This window comes from Muntiacus reevesi, chromosome X (genome assembly GCF_963930625.1).
Source record: "Muntiacus reevesi chromosome X, mMunRee1.1, whole genome shotgun sequence".
NCBI lineage: Eukaryota > Metazoa > Chordata > Mammalia > Artiodactyla > Cervidae > Muntiacus > Muntiacus reevesi.
The window spans coordinates 22,719,147-22,732,393 of record NC_089271.1 but is presented as its reverse complement, the minus strand read 5'-3'; the positions used below and the strand labels follow the sequence as shown (position 1 = coordinate 22,732,393).

Here is a 13,247-nt window from a genome sequence, read left to right as displayed (position 1 = left end):
ACATGGTAAGCACTCAGTTTGCCTTAGTTATCATTTAAGTGTAATACTCAATAACACTCTTGCTTGATTCTAAGACACCTCTCATCACTTTGAATATTTCTGAAACAAAGATTTGTCTTATGAACTGTTGTCTTTACTAAAAATTTTCTTTTCCTCTGAAACGCTGTTACTAAATCAGTGGTATGTCTTGTAATTGATGCCACCATAGAAGAGAGAAATATATTTGGGTATAAACAGACTTAACATTTATGCCCTCCTTGTTCTCCTAGTTCATTAGTTAAGATTCACGTCTTGCTACTATTCAGTTCAACTGGTCAGACTACATTTGGTTGTGATGCTGTTCTAGTCATCTCAGTCAACGAAATAAATCCATATATCTTACATCTAACATAGCCATTAGGCTTTAAGGCCATAGACTCCCCATGCTAACCAGCCATTATCAAAATACAAGATAAGAAGAAGTAATTCTTTTACTGATATGGTTTGGAATTTCTATAGGAAATTTCAGGTAGCTAATTTAGGTACTAAAACTCATTACACATCCAAAAAACACATGGTAGATGTCTTATGATTTTCCTCTATGATGTTTTGTACAAGAACCTATTCAGTAACAAGTCACTATAGTTAAACTTTTCAAATGTCAGTAAATTAATTTTGACAATGAAAAAAAGTAACAAAGGAAGAGTATTAATATACATGCACATGTAATTCACTAATTCCTCTTCTAAATTCTTCCAACTTGCCAGAATTATATTAGAACCACAAAATCAGAGCCAATAAAAACTAGTTTGGCTGCTCTTTGCCCTTTCTTTCTACAGTGCATTAGAAACTACAGTATTAGACATTTGTTTAATTAGAACCTAGGCTTGCTTGTATTCAAGACCTGGTCTTTTCTACTGAAAGCTTACCTAGGCCACCTTCTACTTACAACAGGAAACCAAATCATTCCATACAGAGGTGTCAAAACAAGCAAAACACAAACTGGCTAACGGACTTTCCTAGGAATAAAATGCACAGCCATTGATGTGTTCTCTCTTGACTACTTTCTCCTAAAAGGAAGGAAACTAGTAATTTCTTGTAACTTAAAAAAAAAAAGATTTGTGATCTAGGAAATTATATCTGGTAAAATCAGAAAAAAAGAAACAAAAATCCTATCCAGGCTCTATACACCTAGGTCTCAAATCATGGGGCGTCCTTTGATAATATATTCCACTCATGTCCTCTCTCCCCCTTTAAAAACTGTCCTCAGCTTCCTGGGATTGGCTTCATCCCAGCTGCAACAGACTGAGATGCTATTCTACTGTTTTTCTGTCTTAACTCACAAGTTTTACCATTCTGTATCTGGGGTTTGCACAGAAAGTTCAAGGATTAACAATGAACCATTCCTTACTTCCTAAACGTGTTACACCTGCATCTTATGCGTCCTTAGCAGGCTGCACTGATAGGAAAAAGCATCTTCTTTCTTCTGCATTCCTGCTGGCTCTACTTGTTCTGTAATCCTTGAAGACTGTAACAGAAGTATCTTGATTTGAACTCCAGCAGGTCTGTTTCTCTCAAATCATTTGTCAACGCTCACCTATGTTACTTGAGTCACCGCCACCTTGGATATACACACTGTGGTGCTCAATTATTCAGATGCAGTTGGTTCACTTCCTTGTTCTTCCTCTTTCTGGCTTTGGGCCACTTCACTTCTCAGCAGCTTTTCAACCAGCAAAGTGAGAAAAAGTAACACATCTTCCTGAAATATAGTACTGGCATATAGTAGGTATTCAATAAACACTGTTCCAATATCGAGTAAATAAAGCATGAAATCAGGCAAATTTTTTTTTAAGCAATACTAAAGACTTGGATGGGAAGTGGAGATGACTGGTTAAAAATTTAAGTTCTCATTATTTGTGAATTTCGTCTGCCCAGGTGAGTGGTTTACCAACATTTTCTCAGCAGTTGAACTATTGTTATACATGAACTTTAACAGAGCAATCTCATAAATAAAACAGATAAAAGTATAAATACTCCAGCGATCTCTTTGAATAAGGTCAGGGCCCTCACCCATAGAATACAACTTCAAACTCTTTTTAATGCTAATAAAATCCCAGGAGGTATATGCAGATGTAGGAGCTAGAGTTCTAGGTTCTCCAAATAGGCCCATTAGTTATGTGAAGAAATGAAAAGGGCAAATTCATATATCATCAGCTGAAGATAAAGATACGGATTTGCTAAGCCTAATACGCATGTGTGCTAAGTCGCTTCAGTCGTGACGACTCTTTGTGACCCCATGGACTGTAGCCCGCCAGACTCCTCTTCCCTCGGGTTCTCCAGACTAGAATACTGGAGTGGGTTGCCATTCCCTTGTCCAAGGGATGTTCCCAACACAAGGACTGAACCTGGGTCTCATGCATTGCAGGCAGATTCTTTACCATCTGAGCCACCAGGTATATGGAACAGTGTAAATCACAACCATTATAAAATAAAATAAAGCATCTTTATTGGAATATTGTCCCCCTTTAAAGTTGGCATTAAGTGGGCAGAAGTCTGGAGGCAGCTGGAGCATTCAGTCATGCACAGGCCTGTAGGAAGTCCCACCCACCAATATGACTACACCATAATCTATTTCACCTCGCTCAAAAACACTGTTTAAGAGTTGTGAATGTAAAATAACCTTAACCAGTAATTTCAAACCAGGAGAACAAAAGGAACATGATTGAAACTAATTTACATTTTCAATTATTACTACAAAAATTTCGAATCTATGCTCTTCTTTTTGTGGTCTGTTTGTTTTTAAATGATCACCTTTACCTGACAGGAAGGGCATGTGTGAAAGAGGTTCCAGAACGCTGGCAATGGGGAGATAAAGAGAAAACAAACCAGCTCTCCATGAAGCTATGCATCCCTCAATAAACAAGACAGAAGAATGGTAACTATAAGCAAATACATGCCTATACTGCTTGAAAGAAAATAGAGGTTCCTGAGGTCCATTATTGTTTTTAATGATTATGTTAAAAAATATTTATTTATTTATTCGTCTGCATCAGGTCCTAGTTGTGGTACACAGGCTCCAGAGCTTGCGGGGCTCAGTAGTTACAGTGCAAGGGCCAACTTGCTCTGAGGCATGTGGTATCTTAGTTCCCTGATCAGGGATAGAACTGAGTTGCTTGCACTGCAAGGTGTATTCTTAACCACTGGACCACCAGGGAAGTCCCCTACCATTGTTTTTAAAAACAAAAAACATGCTGCTCTAAAATCCAGAATTTCCTATTCAAAACTTTGTCATGTTTTCAAGGCTTTACCTTTTTATTTAAATAGCTAGAACTTGCATATGGCCTGATGCTCCCAAATCTATCCCATCCCAAAAGCTGGGCTTAGGAAAGACCTTCCTTTGTTTTTACTTTAGCAAAATGAGAATATTAATACTCTGTTCCTCAAAAGAGATTTTTGTCATAGCTTGATATTTTCTTCTTATGTAGATTCCTTGACAAAAAGCATAGCAGGGGCTCCCAATCACACATCTATTATATTTATGCAAACTGTGTTTACAAGGTCGCAGGCGTTGGGACTTAATGTCATGTAACCTCAATGCCAGATATTTAATTCATCTAACTTGTGTAAAAGGAGCTCCCTTAGTTCTAGGTCTCCACATATATCCCTGTATTTGAAAAGATTTATTCTTGAAGTGGTAAATAAATTTGCCTGCCAATGCAGGAGACACAGGTTCGATCCCAGGGCTTCCCTAGTGGCTCAGTGGTATAGAATTTGCCTGCCAACGGGAGACGCTGATTTGACCCTGGCTAGGGAAGATTCCCTAGAAAAGGAAATGGCAACTCACTCCAGTATTCTTGCCTGAAAAATCCCATGGACAGAGGAGCCTGGTGGGCTACAGTTCATGGGGTTGCAGAGTTGGAAAAGACTTATCGACTAAACAACAACATCTTTGAAGTAGAGTTATCACAGGGCCACAGAAATTTTTCTTTCATTTTTACTTTAAAAAATTTCACAATGAGATTAATTTGGGAGAGTATATATGGTATAGTTCTATGATTTTTAACACATGTAACATCCATGACAACCAGGATACACAACAGTTCCAAAACTGCCTTTTGCTGCCCATTTGTATTCAGACCATTCTCTAATCCACGACAACTACTGGTTCTCCATCATTACAGTTCTGAAATTTCAACAATGCCATTTAAATGGAATTAAACACTATGTGGTCTTTTGAGTCTAGCTTTTTTTCACACAGCATAATAGCTTTGAGACCCATCCAAGTTGCTATATGTTATCAGTAGTCTGTTCCTTTTTATTGCTAAGTAATATTCCATGGTATGAAAGCGTGACAGTTTATTCGTTCATCCACTGAAGTGTGTTGGAGTTGTTTCCAGTTTGGAGCTATTATGAATTCAGTTCCTTAGAAACATTTCTGCACAGATTTTTACATGGTTATAATTTTTCATTTCTCTAGGGTAAATACCCAAGAGGATTCCTAGGTCATACAGAAAGTATATATTGATCTTTATGAGAAACAAACTGTTTTCCAGACAGGCAGCACCATTTTACATTTCCACCAGCAAAGTAAACATGAAGTTTCCTGTCCTTCCACATCTTCACAAGCACTTGGTACTGTCACTATGTTGTATTTTAACCATTCCAGTAAGTATGAAGTGCTATCTTGTCAAGGTTTCAATTTGCATTTCCCTGATACTAATAATGAAACAACTTTTCACATTCTTATTTGTCATCCTTATGTTCTCTGTGGTATCCGTTCAAGTCTTTTGTTTATTTTTAAATTGGAGTGGTTTTCTTTTAACTGAGTTTTGAGAGTTCTTTATATATATACTAGACACAGGTCCTTTGTTGGATGTGTGATTTGTAAACATTTCCTCCAAGTTTATGACTTGTCATTTCTATCCCTTAATAGTGTCTTTTTGAAAGTGTAAGTTTTTATTTTGATGAAGTTCTGGTGATTTTTCCTTTTTTAAATTGATCATTTTTATCTCATGTTTAAGAATTCACCTAATCTGAGGTCATGAAGATTTTCTCTTATGTACTACTTCTTAAAGTTTATAGTTTTGCACTTAGAGCCGTGATATACTTTGTTTAATATTTGTATAAGGTAAGATTTTAGTTCAAAGTTTATTTTTTCTGCATATGAATGTCCAACTTTTTCCAACATTACATGTTGAAAGGGCTATTCATTCTTTATTAAATTCTTTTGAATCGCTGTTAAAAATCAAATGGCCAAACTTGTTTGAGTCTATCTATTCTGTGGGTCTAGGTTTCTATCCATTTGCCAATTTTACACTGTTCATTACTGTAGCTTTAAGTCCTACAATTGATTATTCATTCCTCCAACTTAATTTTTTTTCAATTATGAATTTACTTTCTTTAACAAATATAGGACTGTTGAGGTAATCTATTTCATCTTGGATGAATTCTTATAGTTTTCGATTTTTGAGGAATTGGTCCACTACTCTTAAATTGTCAAATATGTTTAGTATTCCCCTATCCTTTTAAAGTCTTCAGAGGCCTAGTATTCTGGATATTGCTAATTTGTATCTTTCCTTTCTTTTAATCTCTGTCAGCCTTGCTAGATGCTTATCAATTTTATTGATATTTTCAAATATTCATGTTTTTGTTTCACTGATTTCCTCTATTCTTTCAATTTAACTAATATATCTTCACTATCTCTTTCCTTCTGTTCATTTTGGGCTTATTTTGCTCTGCTTTTCAAAAAATTTTCTGAAAGTGGAAACTCACATCATTGATTTGACACCTTTCTTTTTCTCTAATACAAACATCTAATGCTTTCAACTTCCCTTTAAGCACTGCTTTAGGTGCATCATCCTATTGTACAGTTTTTTACTTTCCCCCTTTGATCCTCACCTGATTCTGACAGCATGATTATTTAATAGTTAACTGCCAAATGAACAGACTTATATTACCAACTAGGTCAATAAACAATCCCTTGACACTTACTACTTGAATATTTTACAGATTTTGTGTGTCTATGATGCATAAATATTGGTAACTGGTCTACTCTGCATTACAGTAGGCACCATGTATATATTATCTCAATCATTGTTTGATATGTTGTTTTCATTTTCACTCGGTTCAAAATATTTTCTAATTTTCCTTGGGACCTCCTTTTTTTGACCCTTGGGTTATTTAGAAGTGTGTTGTTTAATTTCCAAGAACTTAGATATTTTCTGGTTACTTTTCTCTTAACGACTTCTAGTTTAATTCCATTATGGCTACAGAATATACTTCGTATGATTTCAATTATTTTAAATTCATTAAGGTTCTTTTTATGATGCAGAATATAGTTTGTCTTGTTGAATGTTCCATGTGCACTTGGAAAGAATCTTGATCAAGCTATCAACAGGTGGAGTGTTCTGTACATAGCAATTAAATCCCACTGGTTGACAGTTCTTCTATATCCTTGTTGATTTTTTTGTGCAGTATTTCTATCAATGACTGAAAAAGGAATGTTAAAAGTTGCCAAGTATAATTATGGATTGTCCATTTCTCCTTTCAGTTCTGCCAGTTTTTGCTTCAGGTATTTTGAAGCACTGTTGCTAGGTGCATACAGATTTTGGGCTGTTTTCTCTTCTTAGTGAATTAGCTTTTATATCATTATGTAAAATCCCTCTTTATCATGAGTAACTTTCTTTGCTCTGAAGTCTAATTTTCTGCTTTTAACATAGACACTCTTTCTTTTCATTAGTGTTTGCATGGTATATCTTTTGCCATTTTCTCCTTTAACCTACCTATACCATTATATTTGAAGTTAGTTTCTTGAGGACATTTTATAATACTTGCATCACTAAAAAATGCATTCTGATAATTTCTTTTAATTGGTGTAAACACATTTAGAACATCTGCATTTAATGCAGTTATTGATATGCTTGGATTTGGGTGTACCATTTTATTATTTGTTCTGTTTTTCCTTTCTCTTTTCTATTTCCTGCCCTCTTTGGGGTTATTCAAGCATCTTTTTATTATTTAATTAATTGCGGTTTTGACAACATTTCTTTGTAAAGTTCATCATTAAGGATGACAATATATATACTTTAGAATTAAAAATTTACCACATAAATGGAATGTAAAAACCCACATAGGTTCCTTTTCCCTCCCTCCTTTGATGTTGTAGTTGTCTCATAAATTAGATCTACACACACTAAAAACTGGTAGAAAATGCTATAATTTTTGCTTTCACCTATCAAAAATATTTCAAGTAACTCAAGAAAAGTAGTTATTATATTTACCATTTCCTTTTCCTTCCTTCTTTGTCTTTTTAATTAATTATTTATTTTTGACTGTGCTGGGTCTTTGTTACTATGGGGGCTGTCACTCAGTTACAGTGCTTGGGCTTCTCACTGCAGTTGCTTCTCTTGTTGCAGAGCACAGGCTCTCTGGTGTGTGGGTTTCAGTAGCTGCAGGATATGGGCTCAGTAGTTCTGGCTCCCAGGCTTGAGAGCACAAGCTAGATGGTTATGGCACACGGGTTTAGTTGCCCCATGGCATGTGAGATCTTCCCAGATCGGGGATTGAACCTGTGTCTCCTGCACTGGCAGCCAGATTCTTTACTGCCGAGCCACCAGGGAAGGCCTGCCTCTTCCTTCATTCTTGATGTTCTAGGTATCTTTCCAGTATCATGTCCCTTCTGTCTGAGTAACTTAGTTCAACAATTCTTTCAGAGTAGGTCTGCTGACAATGAATTCTCTTAGCTTTCCCTCACCTGAAAATGTCTTTCTTTTATCTTCACTCCAAAAGATTTTTTGGGGGACTAGATTAAAAACAGTGAGTTGATAACCTTATAGCACTTTAAAAACACTGTGCTACTTCCTCTGGCCTCCACATTGTTTCTGATAAGAAATATGTCACCATTTGAATCATTTTCCCTTATGCATGCTCAGTCACGTCTGACTCTTCTTTGTGACCCTGTAGACTGTAGCTCACCAGGCTCCTCTGTCCATGGGATTTTTCAGACAAGAATATTAGAGCAGGTTAATATTTCCTCCTCCAGAGGATATTCCCAACCCAGGGATTGAATCCATGTCTCCTGCATTGGCAGGCAGTCAAATACTCTACCACTGAGCCACCTGGGAAGTGTATTTTCTCTTACAAAACATCACTTTTCTCTGATTATTTATAAAACTTTCGCACCCCACCGCCCCCCCCCCCCCCACACAGAGTTTGATTATGATGTGTTCCAGAGTGAATTTCTTAGGGTTTATCCTGATTGGGATTCACTGAGCTTTCTGAATCTGTCAGTTTGTCTTTTGTCAAACTTGGGAAAGGTTCACATTATTTCTTCAAATATTTTTTTCAGCCTGGTGCTTCTCCTCCTTTTTTGGACTCCAATGATGTGAATGTTAGACTGTGTATTATTGTCCCACAGATCCCGGAGGCTCTGTTCTGCCTAACTCCTTTGTCTTTTTCTACCTCTCCTTTAGACTGGATAATTTGTACTGATCTATTTTCAAGTTCACTGACTATTTCCTGTGCCATCTCCATTGTGCTATTGAGCCTACTCAGTGAGTTTTTAAACTTTGGTTATATTTTTTGGTTCTAATATATTTATTTGGCTCTCTCTTTTTTACATCCATCTCTTCTGTCATATAACTGTAACAGCATCATTTCAATCTTGACTTTTGATTTCTGACCCTGCCCCGCCCCGCCCCACCCCATGCAAGTTGTGCTTTTTCTGTTTCTTCTTCTACCAGGTAGTTCTGAACTGAATTTTGGACATTTTGAGTAGCATGAATCTATGGGTGTTACTTAAATTCTATAGACAACTGTTGATGTTTTTGTTTTAGCAGGCAACTGACTTCATTAGGTTTGGGTTATGGATTCCAACCCATTTTCTCTGGACTGTGGGCCTGATCTCAGTTCACCTTTCAAAACTGTGGCAGTACTTGCTATATTTGTCCCTTGTGTACTCCACCCAGAAGTCGATCTGGGTTGTGGTCTTTTACATCAGTTCTCAAAATTTTTGATATGCTGATTAGGCTCAGATCCTTTCCTTCCAGATTGGGGAATGAGCCCCAAAGTTCATCAACAACTTTATGGGGTCACCTTCTCTGAAGTTGTCTTTGTCTGTGATCTCCCTGGTACCTTTTAGTTCCCAGCAGCTAGCCAGAAAGCTGGGTCTTTACTTCTTTCCTTCCTTTCTTAAGAAGGGGAGAGGGGAGTTGAGTGTTTTGGCTCTTGGTGACTACCACTGCAGCTTTTGTTGCCAACATAAGATTACTTGGGGGCTGGAGCATGAGAATGAAAAAAAGAAAAAAGGAAAAAAAAAACCACCTTCGGGATTTCTATATCTTTTCTAGTAAGGGGATTCCCTTACTTCTCTAATACATGTTTGTAACTTTAAGATCTAGATTGAAAATTTTTATCTTGTAAGGAGCCTTAGTTTACCATATCTCTTTAGCACTAATGTATTAATTCTATAATATACTGTTACTTTTTAAGAACTTTTGTTTTACTTCAAATGTCTCTGGTTGGTTCCTTATATTGAAGCTGTTTAAGGGCAGAAACCAAGGCTTCAAAACCTTTTTTACTTGCCACACCCCAGACAAGCAGCATGGAGAGAGACAATATTCAGTAACTGTTTGGTTGACAGATGTTCCAATTGGTCTTTATAAAAATAAGAATAATTTTGCACAATATGAAAATGAGAGAATAATAAAGTAGGGGGAACATAAGGTACTAGCTAATCATCAAGGTACAGTTGGTTCCACTACAATGTTTACTTTGAAAATGAGAAATAATTCCAATGCCATTGATATATCAGGAAATAATGTGAACATAATGTGAATTTTATGTCTGCTTCTGCAGGATTCTGTCTGTAAGAAACACTATGTAAATGCAGAAAACTGCATCCAGATGAATCAAGCCACAGAGGAATACATGTTACACACATGTACATACGCCCCTCAAACACTGACCAGCTACCCCTGTTCACTGAGTGTGTAATAAGCTACACTAACCACATCTGGTGTGTGTTATAATTTTCCTTCCAATTTCAGATAACCTTCCTTCCACCACTTCACCATGACTCATGAGCTGCAACCTTTCTGACGTTCACTTTCACAAGCAAACTTTAAGACTTTTTCAAGGTAAAATGCTGTATTTATTGTAGTATTTATGTATTTCTTAGCTATTGAAGATATGTAACATCACACCACTGTTTTCATTAGGTTCCTATATTCTTGTTTGAGTCACTGATGAAATTTTGGTGGGTGTCTAACTCATGTGTCTTTTCCATAAAGCATCTGGTTGTGATTTTACATAACTTGGTAATTTTTAGAAACACAAGTATGGAATTATAAGAGAGCTGAGTGCAAACGGAGAGGCTGGGACGGAAGACTGGTGGAAGGACAAGTGTAAGGTAAAAACAAAGGACAGGATGTGGACCACACTACCACTATGTTTGTTCTTAATTTCAAACTTTGCCCTCCTTTTCCAGGAGGCTACCAAAGATGGCGGAAGGGCAGGTCCTGGTGCTCGATGGCCGAGGCCATCTCCTGGACTGCCTGGAGGCCATTGTGGCCAAGCAGGTGCTTCTGGGCCGGAAGACTGTGGTCATGTGCTGTGAGGGCATCAATATGTCTGCCAATTTCTACAGAAATAAGTTGAGGTACCCGGGTTTTCTCCCCAAGCAGATGAACACCAACCCCTCCTGTGGCACTTCCGAGCCCCAGGTGCATCTTCTGGCAGACAGTGCAAGGCATGCCGCCCCACAAGACCAAGTGGGGCCAGGCTGCTCTGGAGCACCTCGAGGTGTCTGATGGGATCTCATGACTCTATGACAAGAAAAAGCGGATGGTGGTTCCTGCTGCCCTCAAGGTTGTGTGTCTGAAGCTTACTCGGAAGTTTGCCTACTTAGGGCGCCTGGCTCATGAGGCTGGCTGGAAGTGCCAGGTGGTTAACGGCCACACTGGAGGAGAAGAGAAAGGAGAAAGCCAAGATCCACTATCAGAAAAAGAAGCAGCTCACGAGGCTACAGAAACAGGCTGAAAAGAAGCTTGAGAAAAAAACTGACAAATTCACAGAGGTCCTCAAGACTCATGGATTCCTAGTCTGAGCCCAATAAAATTGACTGTTTATTCTTCATGCTTGGCCTGGTCTGCCCTTCCTCCATCACCACCCTAGGATGTGGGGGCCCCCCAGGGGCTGCCATGCAGGTGCCACAAGCAGATCGGGTATAGCTGAGGGGCTTTAGTCAATGTAGGCAGTTCTAAGGGCTGTGAAGGCATCATTGGTCTGCAGCCTATTGGTTCATGAGAATTTTAAGACATGAACAGTTGGAACAACCAATGCAGTTGCAATATTGGCAGAAGTGAACTGGAAGACTTAATTGGAAGGGAACCCCATGACTTTAAGGGTGTCTGTTCAAGCTTCCCACATGGTCAGATACTATACTCTGCAGCTATTAGGATGTGAAAGAATGCCCAAGAAGTGTCTCTGGAAGAGAAATTTCAGCCAAGGGGTCACAGGCATCGTCTCGTGTCTTCCCTATATTTTGTGATCCCAAACCAATAAATTATTTTTTCAAAGAAAAAAAAAAGGATTTGCCCAAGAAGATTTTCTTTGATCTATAATGATCCAAAAAGAAGAGCAGAGTCTGACACCACTAAACTGGGGTCTGGCAGCTAATCAAACCAAAGATTAATTTACTCTAAAGGTTTAACTTCAACTTACTGCTTCAGAGCAGAAATGACACAGCTTCCTAAGGCTGGTTTCCCTAACAGAGCATCACTAAATAAGACTGTCTAGAGAAAGGGTATGAGAAGGCGCAGAAGAAACTCAACAATGTCTTTTGCTTCTGCATCTCCAGTTATTCGTAGCCTACCAATCCTTCCAGTCGTAGCTTACATTTCACCTTTTCTATGCAATCATCTCAGCTTTGCCTTTTCTAACCACTTATGTACATGTTTAGACTAAAATTAGTATAGCAGTTGTTAATTACTTCCTGCCATCCCTTCAACACACCTGCATATGGATGAACACACACCCATCTGAGACAATGGTTTGTTCCAGCTGTGATTCTCATGACTTTCAGGAATCTCTCAGTAGGAGTAGGAGTCTGTGGTGTGTCTCTGTGTCCAGGAATTTTACTTCATCAGCTAGACTGTGAACTTAAAGTGGAACACAAGTCGTTCTCCCCTCAAAATCCTATTAAAAGCAAGGACAGCGCTATGCCATGTGTGTGTTGGGTGGGGTGGGGTGGTTCCACAGGAGATGGTTTGTGTCTTTTGTATGGCACAAGAGTAGGCCATTAAGTCTGTGTTTAGGAAGAACCAGTGATTTGGGTAAGGAGCCTATGCAATTATTAATATTTACCTTGAAAATTACTTATTTTTAGGTGAGTAATTTAAATGTATTATAATCCAATGCAGAATCAATGACTACAGGAAGGAATCCCTCTGCCACTCACTGTATATAATAACATTAGGTACACAACGATCTGAATAACAAATTCTATCAGTTCTGGCTTAAAAATTGCATCTAGAGTCTAACCACTTCTCATAAGCTCTCCTACTATCCTGTTAGTCAAGCTGCCAGATCTTTTGCCTGGACCACAGTGTCAAAGTAGTTTACTTAAAGTCAGACCATGGCGTTCCTCTGCTCAGAACTCCTCAACAGTTTCCCAGAATTGAAGTCAAAGTCCTCACAATGGTGTGTATGGCCCCTCACAGCTGGTATCCCCCCAATGCCTTCCCTGTTACCACTTTCCCCACTGTTTACTCATCTCTTGCCACACCAGCTCCTTGCAATTCCTTAGATGTGTCCAGCAAGCTCTTGTCTCAGGCCCTTCATACTTGCTGTCCCATATGCATGGCGTGCTTTTCCTCCACCTACCTGCATGGCTCACTGCTCATATTCTCCTGGTCTTTTCTCAATATTGAGAACTTCCCTAACAATCCTATAGAGATTAGCAACCCCCAGTTGCCTCAGTCCTTTCCTCCTTACACAGTTGAATTTTCCTACACAATACATGCTACCACCTGCCCTGGGCGCGTGTGCTAAGTCACTTCAGTCGTGTTCAACTCTGAGAGCCCATGACCGTACTATTGGGCCTTCTATCTTCCCATACTAGAAGGTAAGTTCCATGAGGACAGGGTGTAGTTCCCTGCTATATCCCTAGCGGCTGTAACAATGTTGGCCCAGAGTAGGGGCTCCATAAACTTTTGTTGAATGAGTTTGGAGTATATAATAAGCAACATTATTTATAACTATGACTCAAA

General features: G+C 38.5%; 1 protein-coding gene and 1 pseudogene across 1 annotated transcript in view; one reads left to right on the top strand and one right to left on the bottom strand.

The window, feature by feature from the left end:
* The window catches only part of POLA1 (DNA polymerase alpha 1, catalytic subunit), a 293,096-nt gene that overhangs the window by 80,064 nt on the left and 199,785 nt on the right, over positions 1-13,247 (bottom strand). The gene's annotated exons all lie outside the window — the stretch shown is intronic.
* Positions 10,479-11,308, top strand: LOC136154204 (large ribosomal subunit protein uL13 pseudogene; annotated as a pseudogene).